The following is a 15,962-nucleotide window of genomic DNA, read 5'->3' on the forward strand; positions in this document are numbered from 1 at the left end:
GGCTAAGTACCTAGCCCAAGGCCACTACCCAATTGCCCGACAGGGGATTGACCCCTGTCATCCGCTGATCACTAGTCTGCTTTCTTAATCACTCCCCCCCACACACACACACACACACACACACCGCCCGCTGCACTACCTGATCTTAGTCAATACATTAGCTCCTTCAGCGCTGATAGAGCTGCTATTCCCCGAGTCATGATTAAGGAGGGGAACCTTATGTGACCGAAAGATGCCGCTCTGTCCGTCCTCGCCTGCGCAGATTGGCCCCCGGGAGCTCACATTTTCAGGGGAGAACGAAGGCTACCCCTGCGGCGTTCGGGAGGTTGCGGTGGCCCGCGTCCACGGGGGGAAACCCCGGGTGTCTGATGAATGGCGGCATGTGTGGTCGTTTGTCCTGCTGATGGAGTTTTATCCCCTGCCCTTTCAGAGCCGCCAGACAATAAAGAGAGCCACAGCCAAGCGTGACAGGTTAACCCAACAGTAATAGAATACTCTTAATAGTCTGGCTCGAGCCAAAGTCGGCGGCGGCGGCGGCGGGGGCCGGCCAAATCGCCGGGCTACCTCGGCGGCGAGAGTGCAGGAGGACGCGACACGAGCGCTCGCTGTTGTTGTCAGACAGGGGAGCAAGGACAAAGAGGGCAGCTTGATGGCTTAATGGGTGGTTTGATGGCTTCACAGGGTGAAATTGAAGTTGGTGAGGGCGACCAAACGGATGAAAGAGGGCGCGGGGGGCGTTATACAAAACGGAAATTAGCCATATATAAGCGTGACGTCAACCAACTGTATCAATTATAGATTTTATAGGAATCCTTGAGCCTCGGCGAGGTGGCATTGTCTCCCTCCGCCTCGCCTTTGTATGGAAAATGATTTACAGAGGATGCTCTGACGGCGCGGTGATGTCTATACATGAGGGAGAAAATAAACACGATCAAACCGAGCAAACAGTCAAAAGAGATTTGGATGATGTTGTCATGACGTTGACGTGAACGTGCCTGCTTTCTGGCAGATAATCCGCACAAAGAGAATCCTCCGGGCTACATGCACCCGCGCGAGGCAACGCTGCTGTCGGTGTTTGTTTCTGTAGCACCTCCGCTCGCAGTTTGTCATGTCTGACTTGGGCTTTAATTAGGCCTGCGAATTGAAGCGGCGGCAGCAGGGCTGGGAGCCCTCTGTCCACAGCTCAGCCGTCCTCCACGGCGTCTCCTCAGAGGACCTCTCTGCTCTGTGTGGTTAAGATAATAGAGGCTCGCTCAGAAGATGTTAATTGAGGGGAGATAAAGTGCAGTAGTGGCTGGAGGGATGCAATGTGCGGGGGTGGAGGGGAAGGAGGGAGGGCTACCTGATTAGAGGCTGAGGTGTTTGACTTACAGCTCTTTTTTTGGTGATATATGTACTGCTAGATTCCCCCCCACCCCCGAAAAAAAAAGAAACAGGAAGAAAGAAAATACAGGAGCAGCATGCATCAAAAAGCCCGACCTGAAAGACAGTTATTAAAGTTCCTCCTGAATCATTTGTGTTGTTCGGCGCTGTGCCGTGCCATGCCGCACTAGCCTTGCAAGACCTGATAAGGCCAGGAGGATTAATATATTTTACCTCTCGGCAGCTGCTGGAGCTGAATGGTGCTGTCAAATTGTGCAAGGTGGAGCTGAGAGTTTAGGTCTTTGTGGAGCTGTTTCGGGGGCCGTGCAGGCAGCAGGCAGGCAGGCGGGCAGGTAGGGAAGGATTCAGACCTCTACGTGGGCCGTGAAGGTGGAAAGCAGAGGCAGAAGTGATCTGACCAAAACAGCTGAAGTGACAGAAGCTACATTAATAGTGGCATATGTCTGGAGCACCGAGAAACTGAAAGAGAGAGAAAACAGACCCCTCCACCAGCCCGACGGAGGACGGAGCGAACGAGAAAGAGGAGGGGAGGACGAAAAAGGCAGAAAACAGTGCCAGCAGCCTCTATAATTGCCTCAATGCCACTGGGATTGCTTTCATTCAATTGAAGCATTCTCTTTCTCTGTACATTTCGAGGTGGAAAGCGTTCGCACGGTGGAGAAGGAGGAGGAGGAAGAGGAGGAGGGTGGGAGGAGGAGGAGGAGGAGGAGGAGAGGAGGGGAGTGTTGGGCCGGGTGGCGTGGGCGGGCGGGAGATCCGACGGTACCCTCCCTCTTTCGGTAACATACAGCGATGAGGGCGATAGCTCCCGTGTAGCAGCTGAATCTCTGGCATCAGTGTGAGCAACAGAGAGAGAGAGCGAGCAAACGAGAGAGCGAGAGAGAGATACAGTGAGAGAGAGAGAGAGAGAGAGAGAGAGAGCACAGTGCTGTGGAAGAGTGAGGTAGCGATAAGGAGGTAGGTGGACCGCAGATCAGACCTGTCAGATGTGATTGCGCACCCAAGTGCAACCCCGCATGTGAGCGAGCGTGTGTGTGTGTGTGTGTGTGTTTTATATTTCCCAAAGACAACCCACCTCCTCACCCCCCTCATAGCAACACACACATCACACACACATCACACACACACACACACCCCATCGCTGCCCGAACACACTCACATTCCTCGAGGAATCCTTTATTTCTTTATTCGGGCTCCTGTTGGTGCGTGCATTGGATGCTCTGCTCCCTCCTCCTCCTCCCTCTTCTTCTTCTTCTCCTCCTCCTCCGTGTCCTGCTCTTCTCTCTCCTCCTCCTCCTCCTCCTCCTCCTCCTCTCCCCTCTTTGCCGCTCTCACAGCCTAGTTTTCTTTTTTTTTCCTCTTCAATCTTGTGTGTGCAGGTTGTATCTGACGGAGGGACCGGCGCCGCGCTCCCATCCCCGCGCTCCTTCAACAACAACACTGTGAGTATTCTCATGCTAATTCGGCGTCTCCAGCCTTTTTTACCCAACGTCGGTCTGTCTCTTTCTCCCTCTCCTCTTCTTCTCTCTCTTCTCTCTCTCCCTCCTCTCTTTTCATTCTCTGCCTCTTTTAATGTTTTCATCCACCGCGCCAAACGCAGCGGTGGCGACGGCGGCGGCAGCGGCAGCGCGGGAAGGGAGAGAAAGAAGTGGAGACAAAAAGGAACGAGGGAGGATGCACGGAAATAGAGAGAGAGAGAGGAGAGAGGGGAAAGGGAATCAGGGGAGGGGAGAAAAGCGACAAGGGGGGAAGAGATTTGCTGCTGCTGCTGCTTACCGCTGCTTCTGATGCGAGCGACCCGTTCTGCTTTCGGAGGTGTTTCTCTTGGAGGATGGTGGAATTGCCGGAGGGATGAAGGGGGCGGGTCTTTGGGTTTTGTGAGTAGATAGTTGTGCGAGGATGATAGGGGATGCTGTTGACAAGCACAGAGTGGCTCATCAGACAGCCGGGCAGCTGGAACCAAGGTTTTCTCTGTTGACTAAACTTCTGATTCATCCGTCACTTTCTATATTTGCACGCACAGAGAGGCACCCTCCTCCCGCTCTCCTCCCTCCCTTCTTCACTCACTCTTCTATTATTTTAGAACGAGGGACTCTCTTTTTCGATCATGATGGTGTTGAGCGCTAGCGTCTGTGCAGACGGGGGAGCTGAGTCGTAGTCGGTTGCATACCTGTGCCAAGACGTGCCGAGCGTCAGCGTGTGTGTGTCATTCATAATTTGCACTTAGTTTTAATGACCAACAGCAGCAGCTGCATGAGAAAAAAAGAGCTTTTCTCAACATTTATTCCACGCATATGTGCGAGTTTCAGTTTGTGTTTATTTACATGTCGGCGCAGAAATCGGCGTCAGAGTCGACTTATTATGCACACACAGTAATGAGCACACGGCGTATGAATACATGATATATATAGATGTGTTTGTAGTGTGTGTGTGTGTGTGTGTGTGAGGTCAGTAAGTCAGTGTCCATTCCCACACACTGCCCTTTGATCAAAGGGCCACATTTAGTCCGCCCACGGCATGTGTCTGAGCCATATGAGGAGTGGGTGTACTCTGTGTGTGTGTGGCGTGGGGGGGGCGCTGAGATGGATCGGCCCTGTACCCTCACTGCAACTCCATGGCTAATGGGCACGCGGGTCAGCAGGGGTGGACGCGCATCCGGCTGTGCGGATATGTCACCGAGACCAAAAACCTCTCTCAGGCCTTCGCGGGGAGTCACGAAAACACAAATCTTTGCAAGAGAAAAAGCATATTGGGCCAACAAAACGCTCGGAACACACTTTGGCAGATTCATTTGGCAGAGTAAAAGGGATTGATCTGAGCGTGGCAATTAGGCAAATTTCAGAACTAAGCATCTGGCGAGGCGAGAACGCTTCGCCTGGCAGAGGATTACCATTTTAGTTCCATTTTGAGACGACGCAGCCCAGAATGTGTTATTTCACAGCACTCCTGCAGGCAGCACGGCGGCTCAGGCAACACAAAAAAAAAAAAAAAAAAACGCCACATGAGGGATCTTTGTGCAGCGTTTATGTTGTGTATGTTGATTTCCCGCGACCTGCGAAGTAAAAGTGGTGCTTTGATTAATGATGATTAGCTTTAATATGTGTGTTCGTAGCCGTGGCGGCCCGACCTCCCTTTCCCCGGCCTTTATGAAAATGAATTGTCAGAGTAAAATGCCTGGGATGATAGCAGCCTGCCGATGAGCTTGCTTTCTAAAGTAGGCTGATATAAATGAGAACCATTCCCCCAATTACGGAAGATTAGGTTACCCTCCACCAATCTGAATCCTTAAATCCCTTCTGTTTTTACAGCTCTGTCTGCCGAATGTAATTCAGCTTCGAGACCTGGGCAGAATAGCAATAAAAGAAGGTAGAAACTTTAGCAGTGAAACCAAGGCAGTAAAAATATCCATTGGGAGAGAGAGCTAAAGCACATGATAATTGACACAGCGCTGTGTTGCAGTTGGCTGTAATTAACTGTGTAACAGAGGTTGTCAGTTGGAAAGAGAGAAAGCCCCGACTATCTTAGTGCATTTAACACACTTGAAAGTGCAACATTTATCGTGTCTTCCCAGGCGTCACCGAGGGTTGCGTTTCACGTTAGCGTGGGCCCTCCTAGCCGATCTTCTCTACTACAGGCCCCAGTCAGACATTATACACCACTTCCTCTGTCCTTTTGTCTCACAGTTTCAACACATGAAAAATCAAAAAGGAGCCCATTGTTTTCTGGGGCGAGCGCAACAAAAAAAAAAAGGAAAAAAAAAGCTTATCATCTATTTTTAGTGCACTTTTCCTCATTGTTGCCTGGGCCACGATTCATGCTTACGTCTGGCGGTTGTGTGCCATAAACTATGTTGTGCTTCGCAGCCAAGCGCTGGCTGGTGACAACTCTCACCCACACATAAGTGATCTATGAGCCATATACCACGGGGCCCCCCTGCTGCCGCGCCAGCCGCTTTCAAACGCGCAGGACCACAACAATGTCATTCCCCCCCTGTGTGATAGCACCCATATGCGCCGAGAGCACCTGTATTAGCGTTAACGTGCCAACCCCTTTATTTCTCATCACTTATCACAACCCGCTACATGCTGTACCGAAAAGGGGGGAAAGAGAGAAAAAAAGCTCATAAAGATAAAAATCACATTTCACTAGAGGGTGCTTGTGTGACAGTGATATATGCTGTGAGCATCCTGCCACCTCATTGAGATGGGAGTGAGTTCTGGGTGGCTAAATCAATTTGTGCAAAGGCTGTTGGCGCTAGTATTGGTGTCGTGATATGATCTTTGTTGTCCATTTTTAGAGGTCAGCGCGAGCGCAAACGACAAGGGCACGAGAACCTGACCGCTTTCTCTCCTGTTTCTAGGCTGGTAAACGATCTCCCCCAAGAGGATTGTGGGTAAAAGTCAGTCTTGATCAAAAAGGTATATGTTTAGTTTTTTTTTTTTTTCACTAGGTTTAGACACTATGGATTCTCTATTAAGAATGTACTTTCATCCATTACCGCACGCTGTCTTGATAGAGTGTCGAGAGCCAGAGGCGAGCTCTGTCCGTGCATTAATCGCTGTAATTACTCAGCGAGGGTGACAGTGATTCTGGAGGTGCGTCTGAGTACATATACCAGTAGAGGACTGGGGGCGGGTGGTGTTAGGACCAGTCGATAGGTGAACCCGACTCCGTCTAATGTTAGAGATCTCCGGTCAGGAAGGAGTGAAAGGAGCGCTTCAAGATGTGTCAGCGAGTTAAAGCAATTTCCTCAAATGAGTCATAATCTGGGCCGCGTCGTTCTCAGTATGTAAGTCGCTGGAAACTACACCGCTTTTACAAATGCATCGTCGGAGTGATGAGTGTTTCATGCTTCCAGAGCGTCTAGTGAGTTAAGGTTTGTTTATTTATCCGGCACGGACCAACCAACTGGAGCCTGACCGACATCGGCCTGTTTGTTGTCCAACACGATGCGAGAACTCTTCTTTTTTAGGGATGAGAACGTGTTTGATAACCACATTTTTTAGGATCATTGCAAAAAAATGTGTGTACACTAGCCAATTATTTAACTCCCTAATATCGTTATCAACCCCAAATCTGAGTATCAATCGGCTCTAAACGTACAACAGTAACAGTGCTGCAACATCATATCATGCACAAGCACCGACATCGACCTATTTCTTATCTGTTGTGATGCAGACACTGAGGTTTCTTTGCACCGGTGTCATTTAAGACAACAGTGTTTAATGTTAAACTATAAAACATGCAGCCTCTTTGTCCCAAGTGTTTCATATCCACAATCATCGCAGACGACGTGCATCAATCAGCCGTCAGATGTTTTTACTTCATCACTTTGGCTCTAAACACACCCGTAACATCGATGCTGCAGCGTCGTATCACGCGCGAGCACCAGATGCACTGTTTATAGCAAGATGCTAATTTACGACACCTCTCCTCAGGAGGCTTTCTGCAGGCGGCACGACGTGGTTGTCGGAGACAGAATTCAAACTCTTTGAATGAGGTCCCCCCAAGAACGACTGTTTGAAGCTACAGAAGGTAGCAGGGTCCGCCGAATATAAACAAAATGAAACGGCATGAAACTGTGTTGTCCTTCGAGGTCAGTTTGTGTATTCAGTCATCAGAACGAAGAGAGTTTGTTTATTTGGTTTGTTTAGGCATCTTTCTCTTCTGATTGTAAGATTTATAAAAGTATGAAGAAGAAAAGAAAGAGCGAGAGTACAAATTCAAGACAGTGATAAGTAGAGTAACAGAAATACAGCCCTATAAAGCGAGAGATGTTCCTGTGCAGGTGTGTCTTTGAGCCACAACAGCTGTATTTTAAATATAGAAATAACTGGGTGTGATATATTTAAATCGCATTGGGAAAAACAAAAAGGGAAGTCGGAGGCGGAGGAAAGACCTCGCAGCGCCGGCCACACTTTTTGACTGACTTGTGATCTCTGGGAAGTGCAGTGCAAAATCACCACAGCAACGACTGCTTAGCAACAAAGATGTTGCCAACATGAAAAACAAAAAAAAAAAAAAAAAAGGGAAAAAGGGAAAGAAAAAAAAACAACAACAACAAAAAGAGGAAGATCTCAGAATTATTTAGCATGTACGTAATTTAGTTTTTTTTTTACAGCGTTGATGTTGACCGCCCGTACAAAGAGACGTCCATTGTGAGCGGCGCTCGTAAAGAAAAGGAGGCGAGTGGTCAAATCAAGGCTGTCCAGTCAGGGAAATAAAAAAGCGGAGGAGGGAGAGCTGAACGCGCTGCAGCACTGAGGACTCCTCATTGTCTGTACAAGGGCAGCAGAGTTCCTCTTTGTGTTACGCTTCTGGAATGTGTCTTTTAACGATGTCAATGTGCCAGTTAATCAGAGCGGCATTGTTGGTCATAATAAGTGAATGGAGTTTAATAGGTGAGCGTCTGCCACTTCCCTTCTTATCTCGCAGTGACTTTCACTTTTCCTCGCGAGCGCCTTGAGCGAGTAATCACGGGGAAATATACGACTCAGAGACACCGTTTTTAATTAAGGACAGTTTTCAGCATCGTTGGGAGGAAGAGGCGCACACACACATGCACACACACACACACACACACACACACACACATGCATGTGGAGCCCATCTTTTTTGGGGGGGGGGGTTTGGTTTTCTCATTAATCACAGCAGAACCATGTCTGATACTCGCGTACAGGAGATGAAACCAGGCTGGAACGACGGAGTTGAATATTTGAACATCTCAGTTGCTGATGTGTGCAAAGCAGAGTGTGTGTCTGCAGGGGAGGCTTTGAAATTTCATCCACTCCATCCCTTTTAACTCTGCGGATAGGATGTGTGTGTCTCGCTCCAGTCGGCCAATGGCTGTTAGGAAGCTCCCGAGCACCCCCACCCGAACCCCTCCAACCATTCACACGCATGCACCGCGCCGCTTCCTCGCTACCCGCCGCCCCGCGCTCCCCCCCTCATCCACTCCACCGACCTGCATTGTGTCAGATAGTTTAATGTGAAATTGCTTTTCTTTCAAATTTCCCCCTGGAAACGCAGGTCGTCGCAAAATGTTACATCTCATAATGGCGTGTTATTGTTGTTCTTTCATACGAGTTCTTGGCTTCTGAGTGCAGGATTTGTCGGCGCCGAGCTGAGGTCACACCCGGCTATTTTCCCCCCCCCCCCCACCTGGTACGCTTCTCCTCTCTTTGTCATCTCGGATTCTACACCGAGCTCTTCCTCTGCTGCGCCCATGGTAACCCCGCTGAAAAATTTATCACCACCTCACTCTATGATTACGCTATGCATTAGCAGGGCTTAAATTTAATTTGTCGGCGGGCCCTCGCGGCAGTGCTACGGGCCTGGCCTATCAGAGACACTTTGTAAAGGCCCTGGAAGAGCCTCCCGGGGTGATCCTATCAGTCAGACACACTGTCAGCAGACACACTCAGTTAGTCAGCATTGAGTCAGAAATGTGGCCCAGCCAAGCCACACGCCACCGTTGGCTGCTCCGCTGGGCCGCTGCTGTGGGCATCAAGCTCCCCCGCCTGCCAATCAAAGCTCCAGCAAGGATGCTGACCTTTGTTCCCCTGTTGAAATGAATGCTCTTCAACAGGTGATCCACCCGACATCCCTGCCTCGGCACCCTCAAGTTTAAATATAGCATACTTCTTGTCTTTTTTTTGTTTTTATGTGCCGCCCTCCCTTCGTATTAGCTGTTACAGGGCTGCTGTGTGTTTATGTCAGCAGCTCTGTAGGATGTACTCACATTATTTCATGTATTTTTAAGACTTTATTCAGTACACACAATGTCAATCCCCTGACGATCGCCTCAATAATAATCACCTGTCGTAAAGTGGCTATTAGCGTCTTCCACTCCTGTGATTTACATTAATACCTAGTGGTTAATGTCATGTTTCTGTACCGAGAGTACGTGGAACATTTGAGTGCACGGCTACCTCCGCAGTAATACGCCGTGTGATTATGTTCCCTTTTTTTTTTTTTTTTTGCTCAGCCTTATTTTTACTTTCACATTTTCATCCTCGCACACGACTATCAAAATAGCCTGATCTGAGGCCACTCAAGGCTGCTTTTATCGCCGCTCGCAGAATGAGAAGGTCAATTTTCAAGGCATTTCGTGGGGGGAAAATGTTTAAACCAGCTAGTTACTAAGAGAACCAAAAGGGCCTTATGCTTCCCGCGGCTCTAATTGGGATCCATTTTCATTTTCATATGGTTTTAAATGTCAAGAACAGAGCGCACGCAAAGTGTTTTGAATTTGCTCAGGAAAGGCCTCAGTCCCCGGGTCACGCAGGTTTGAAAGCATATTGGTTTATTATGAAAAGAAGACACGCTGTAACAAGGCGCCCTGTAGCTCTGCGAGGTTTTACCATCGGAAAAAGAAAAGGAGAGGAAAAAAAAAAGATGATATACTGCTTCTGACCTCATCCTTGGTCCGCTGAGAACATAGTGTCAAAAGTTGCCAGCGCCTTTCTTCATTTGACAGAAACAAATCCTCAGGAAGGACTCGGTGGCCCTCCCCCCGCCGTGTGCAGCCTGTACGCTCTCCTCGCCTGTGTGGGTTTCCCCTGAGGCTCCAGTCTCCCCTCACGGTTCAAAGATATACAAGTTAGGTGGACCAGAGACTCGCAGCTCCCCAAATTCATGAATGGAAATGTGTATTTTATAGTGCTCGGTCACACCGAGAAAAGTAGCCCCGCTGAATTTATTTAGGCATCGTCTGGAAATGGGCGCTGGAGGAAGCTCGCGGTGGAGAATACAGGTTGTTCCTCGTTGTATTTATTACGCCGTGCTCGTCATCTGGGTAGGATTCAGCACAAAGAGAAAAGATTGTGCCTCCACAAACACAGCTGGGAAATGTCCTGACGTCTGTCTGGATTTTTTACACTTACAGATGTTGAAACGTCTCCAACGCTGGTCCCGACATATACGCGTTTATATAACACATCTGTGCGAGATTTGGCGACCAGGCAGGGATACAAATAAGAGATGATTTTGATTAATTTGTAATTCAAACTGGAGATTTTGGTGTTGATTCCCATTCTTCAGATCACGGTTGTATAACGGCATCATCGGCAGATAACGACATGTTTATGTTTAACGGACAAAGCCCCCTAGTGGTCGTATGAGCAAAGTCCACAGAGATTGGAGTTGTTGGATCGGTAAACAACCGTGACACAGGAATAATTCTGGATTACTATTGGAGCATAGTTGACATCGGTTCTTTTTTAACAACAAGATTGTACCTTAATGTTAACCAAACAAAAGTCGTCCTTGAGCTGAAGAAGTTGTTTTTTGTGCACGACTCTAAGAAAACTATTACCGTAGCGGCGTCAGATCAGAAAACAAGTACATGTGTCACTCTGGAGGGCAGTTGTTCCTGTTTCATTTGGAAGACTAGTTTTTGAGGGTGATGGTTCGGCTCCTCTGTGTACAGAAAGTGCATTTGTATATGACGGTGCAGTACCAAGAGGAGGCGGTAATGGCAGGAACAACAGATTGTAATTGGTGGTTTGATTAAATATCTTTTCCTAAACCTAACAAAGTAGTTTTGGTGCCTTTATTTTGGAAAATGTAACAGGATGTAGCTGTGTTTGGAGTACCGCGTTGTCCCTTCCCACAAATGTCAGAACTGGTTTGAAGGTGAATACACACAATTAAACTGGCCCGCTGCACAAAGACGTGTCATATTTTTCAAAAATTATGTGAAAGCAAAGCAAACAAATCCGCCGACTGCAACAGCTCCAGTGGAAATTATTAAGATAACTCGCTGACGGGCATAAATTCTGGTGTGGTCGAGGCCTCGGCTCGGTGGATTGTGCAGAAACTTTCCTCGTCACGTGGAGGAAACGTGACCATGAGCAGCTGTTAGGACAATACATCAGTGAAACACCCTGGAGCCTGGATTTTTGTATCTGAGGTTCAAATGCAATTTTTCATCCCGTAACAATGCATAATCCTCTGTCCAAGCAGGCCTGTATTTCTACCTTAAACATCCCTTTCATTCCTTCATTTAATAAATGACACCCAGAGGACGAAACGGGGACAAGTCCCCACTGACACCTATGAAATATAGACTGATAATGCTCCTGCCACTCGCTTAATGCCGCTCCCTTCCACCTCCTCCTGTCTGACAGGCCGGCCCGACGCATGTATCATAATGAGCCGATCTCCGCGCCGTCAATTAGGAGCACCTTTAGCATGTGACTGAACTCGTGTGATTCCTGAGAATAAAAAGGAAACAGATGAAGGGGTCTCTGCCGGCTCGTGGGAGCGAGCGCCATTTCTCCTCGCGGGGGCACGTAGCATCCCCTCACTGTTAGCTTTGTCTGCCAGACGATTACAAGCACAGTGTGTGTTGCTGCTTTATGTTGTGTATGTGTGCGCTGTGAATATGCGGTGGCGGTCCCAGGGGTGGTGTGACGGAGAGGAGCAAAGCGTACCGGCTCATCCGTGCCTCCCCCCCCCACAACCCTCCTTCTCGCAAATGTGGAAAACCTCAGTCAGTCATTGTCTGCATGGCTCACTTTGAATGATTTAATTACTTGCTTTAGACTTGAGCAATTATAGCTGAGCAGCACATATGTTAATTATATCTGACCTCACATTTTTGCTGCTCTGTTAATTGTTCGCTTAGATGACATTCCGAGATGACTGTCATTGGTGCCTGCGTATCGGGCAATTTAAGAAGAAAAAACACACAGCGAAATGGCCGTGTGACAGATTTCGGTCGATGGAAAAGTTTAAGCTGCGGCGTTCGGTCCCAGATGGAGGAGGGGGGTCACCGCGTTTAGGTCTCATGACTCGTCCTTCTAACAACCCCCCCGTCGTCTTTCTCTGTTTTCAACTCTTCCAACACCACAAGCTCTGACAACCGGGACTATTCTTTCTACTTCAGAGCACAAAAAGGTGGCGTAACCCAGTCAGCGATGTACGTTTCCTGCAAACCACGGATATGTTGCGACCTTCCATGTTTCTTTGTGTTGCAGCTTTATGTTTCTGTAACACTTGCTGTGTCTCAATTCAGGATCTGCATCCTTCGGAGGAGCATTTGAATGCTAATTACGTCACTACGCCGCGCGAAGGCTGTTCCAATCCAAAGGCTCCTCCAAACGCTCCTTCTTTTCCCTGTTTTTGGAGGATGCACAACTACTATCCTTTGTGGCCTTTTTTGCACGCCCAAAAAAGAGAGAAGATGGTGACATTGCATGGCGTAGATCGTCACTTTCGCGGGGCCTGGGTGGCAGAAATCGTGACGTAAGGGTAAAACATCTGGTGACGCAACCAGGAAATGCTCCAAAGGCTAGACCGTCACATTTAACAACGGCTGACGCAGTTAACGAGGTCTCTCCAAAGGACTCACCTTCGAAGACCGCAAAGGATGCAGACCCTGAATTGAGACACAGCAACTGTGTGCTTATAGTCTGGTCGGTCGAGGTTAGGAGAAGTTTTGTCAGAGCTAATGCGGCTGCAGAAGTCCTGACGTCTTGTTAAAAATACCCACGATTGTCTCCATAAAGACGGCTCGAAATGTCCCAAGATCTTGTCAAATATCCAGTTATACTCCATTTTTCAAGCCGCCACTAGCTTGGCAAATGTTATCAATGCTTTCCTGAAACTAATTCATGTTGAGACTCAAGGGAATCCTGAATCTGTCCTCCAAATAGTTTTTGGTTCGGAATATTTTTAAGTTTTGGCCTTCAGAGCTAATTTTCAGCATCTTAGTGATTCTTCCTGTGTCTTTTCTGAGCCTCGCCAACTGCTTTTTCTTTTTTTTTTAACCGGATTGGGCTGAAATTCGTCCAAGAGACCCTGAAGAAACTTGGCTACATGTACTCGTTAAAAAAACCTAAAAAAATATGTTGCTGAATGGTTACAGTGATCGATAACAGGAGGTCGAAGAATCTGTCATTCTCAAACATTCATATCTCTGCTAGTTTTTCCTTTTTCTTGACACCAGTTTTTGGTCCTGCATAAGAAAAAATTCCAGATTTAGAGCAGCAGTGGTAGTAAAAGTTTTCCGAAGAAGGATTACTGCATTGTTTATAATACTAGCTATATTTTTTATGTTTCACAGGCTGTAAAAGTTCATCGGTAGTTTCTTGTTTTCACGTTCAAGGTTGTCTTTCCGTCTGAGCCTGGATTTCATTTGGTTCTGGAAGTCTGCAGGTTGCAGCTCGTAATGGTTTCTCTTTTTCGCCTCAGTATCTCATGTTGATGTAGTCGCAGTTGGTGTTTAACGACATCCGCGTAGCTTCGTCATCGTCTCGGCTCAGTCGTGGTAAAAAAGCGGTTGCGGATGATCGTCATAGTTTTCATTAACGAAGTGAACAGTGGTCCCCCCCAAAAAATCCTGTGAGGTGATTAATCTTTACACGACACCTACGTTTAGGAAAATGCTTTTTACACGAGCAGAATAAATGGGCACGTCGAGCTAAAGACGAAGGGGCCGGCGACCCCGGCTTCCTTCGGATGCAGAACTCACTTCCTGTTGTTTATGAGATGATGCATTTTTGTTCACTTCTCTCCTCCATTATTGCCCAGGAAACATCTAAACCCACTTAAGACTCCAAACGCTCACGCTGTCTGTTTTTCTAATGCACATTCGCCTTCCCCTCCTTTTTCCGGAAGTCCTCGGCTCCCCCCCAAAAAAAATCCATTAAAAACAGCTTGCGGAGACAAATTGCTACCTGAACTAATACATCTTGTTGAACGACACATGTATTGCAATTTTATTTTTTTTTTCCTTTCCCGAACATGGTTTTATCACACAGCTTATTATCACATTTAATGGGGACTGCTTTCACTTTTTGCCATTACTGCACACTGTGGTTTAATTCTCCTGGCAGCAGAGGAGGCAGAACAGAAGTTAAGGCAGCGTGGAAGGCAGATACACACAGCGAGCTCTTCAAATTCATTTTTGTCTTGCGATATGATTGCAGCTGCGTGACTGTGGCCTTATAACGCGACGGCAGGAGAAATGAAAAATACATGTGCCGCTCAACACAATTACATTTGTTAATGCAGCAGTATGCCTCCGCATGCTGTTTCTAATGGACTGTGCTTTTTTGTTTGTCACCCTAAGTGAGCAGAGACGTTTTCTTGTTTCACTTCGCTACACTGGAGTGGAATCTGGTAAAAATAGGGACGAGTCTGCGGCGCTGTAGTCGGAGAGGAGTGGATTCTTTCCTGTGTTACGTTACGATTTAAGATACACGCTACGGATAGTGAGAGAGCAGCTGCTCGTAATTGTCTTTTTCTTCTATATATACTCTGACATGACTGTGTTGGTTTTCCCTGCCCAGCCTGGAGTTCAGCTAAAAATGAAAAAACACTTGTATCATCACAAACAAGTGCTGCTGCTGCTGCTGCTGTGATATGAGACTTTATACAGTCTTTGATTTGGCTGCATTACAGTAAAGTGATGTCATTCCCTGCTTTATATCCACATTACTGATGATTATCAATAGTTTCTGCCAGTTAAAGACAAAAAATATGACGACAACTAAACATATTTTGACTTATTATCTCAACATGTGAATATTTTTCTCATCTAGTTTATATTTAGTCCTTATTTTTTGTATTTAATTGGCAGAAATTAGCTTCCATAACCCACCAATATTCTCGCAATATAGATATTGATGTATTTGGTCAGTGATATTGTGATATAATACTGATTTTCTCATCCAGTCTGAGGATTTATGAAGTGTTAAGATATATATATAATGTTTCACAATACAGCCTAGAAATATCAGATATTATTTTGAGGTCATATCACTCGAACCACGTACATATTTCTTCCCGTTCCACAAATTTCAACATAATCTTGCGGATCCGGATCACGTCTGGAAACTGCAAATTATCTTTGTTTACATTTGAAATGAGACGTATGGATTAAAGTCATTTTGATGATTTTGATTTCACTATTTAAGCTTCGATTCTGGTGTTTTTCCAGACAAAGACGTACATTTCACATGATTTATTCAACATGATTCAGATATGTGACAATCTCACAATAGTTTTATTGTCTCTGGCTGTGATGTGGTTTTATTGTGGTGATGTTTTTTGAAGGTTGTGAGGTGACGATGGTTAAAAAACAGTCATCTTGTGTCTGTTAGAGCAACGTTTCGTAGGGGACTCAAACCTCTCAAGTGCCGTTTGATATTTGAGTCGGTCGCAGCAAAGACAGGTCTCTAAAAATGCACGTTTATCCAAGTGTGTACATTTGTCTTTTTAAGTTTATATCAAGTCATATATCAGTCAGTGTTTATGAACGTCTGTTTTCCTTTCAGCGTTAACGTAGCATAACTGATGATGATAATAATCGTGCCGTACCGTGAAACCGTGATGTTATCTGAGATGATTATCGTTCCGTGAAAACCTCCATACTGCTGCAGACACAGCAGGTCCACCTGACGCTCTTTGTTTTTAATATTCAAGAAGATATTACCGGACACGCAAAACATGATGGAAAAACAGGCAAAAGCACGCTAATCGTATCTTCGTAACGTTTTCCACTTGTGGAAAATATAGTTTTAAAATGCTTCAGTGCACGTCTGCTGTCATCGATCAGTTCTGCCAGCTGT

At 46.8% G+C, this 15,962-nt stretch overlaps 1 protein-coding gene across 8 annotated transcripts in view; it reads left to right on the forward strand.

Annotated features, from left to right (window-relative positions):
* The window catches only part of LOC115575099 (RNA binding protein fox-1 homolog 3-like), a 437,664-nt gene that overhangs the window by 147,771 nt on the left and 273,931 nt on the right, over nt 1-15,962 (forward strand). For 5 of the 8 annotated variants that reach the window (XM_030406944.1, XM_030406945.1, XM_030406951.1 and 2 more), the window contains one exon: nt 2,763-2,825. The gene's annotated coding sequence lies outside the window, so the exon portion shown is untranslated. The other 3 variants (XM_030406946.1, XM_030406949.1, XM_030406947.1) reach the window with 3 other exon arrangements.

Source organism: Sparus aurata, chromosome 23 (assembly GCF_900880675.1).
Source record: "Sparus aurata chromosome 23, fSpaAur1.1, whole genome shotgun sequence".
NCBI classification, from domain to species: Eukaryota; Metazoa; Chordata; class Actinopteri; order Spariformes; family Sparidae; genus Sparus; species Sparus aurata.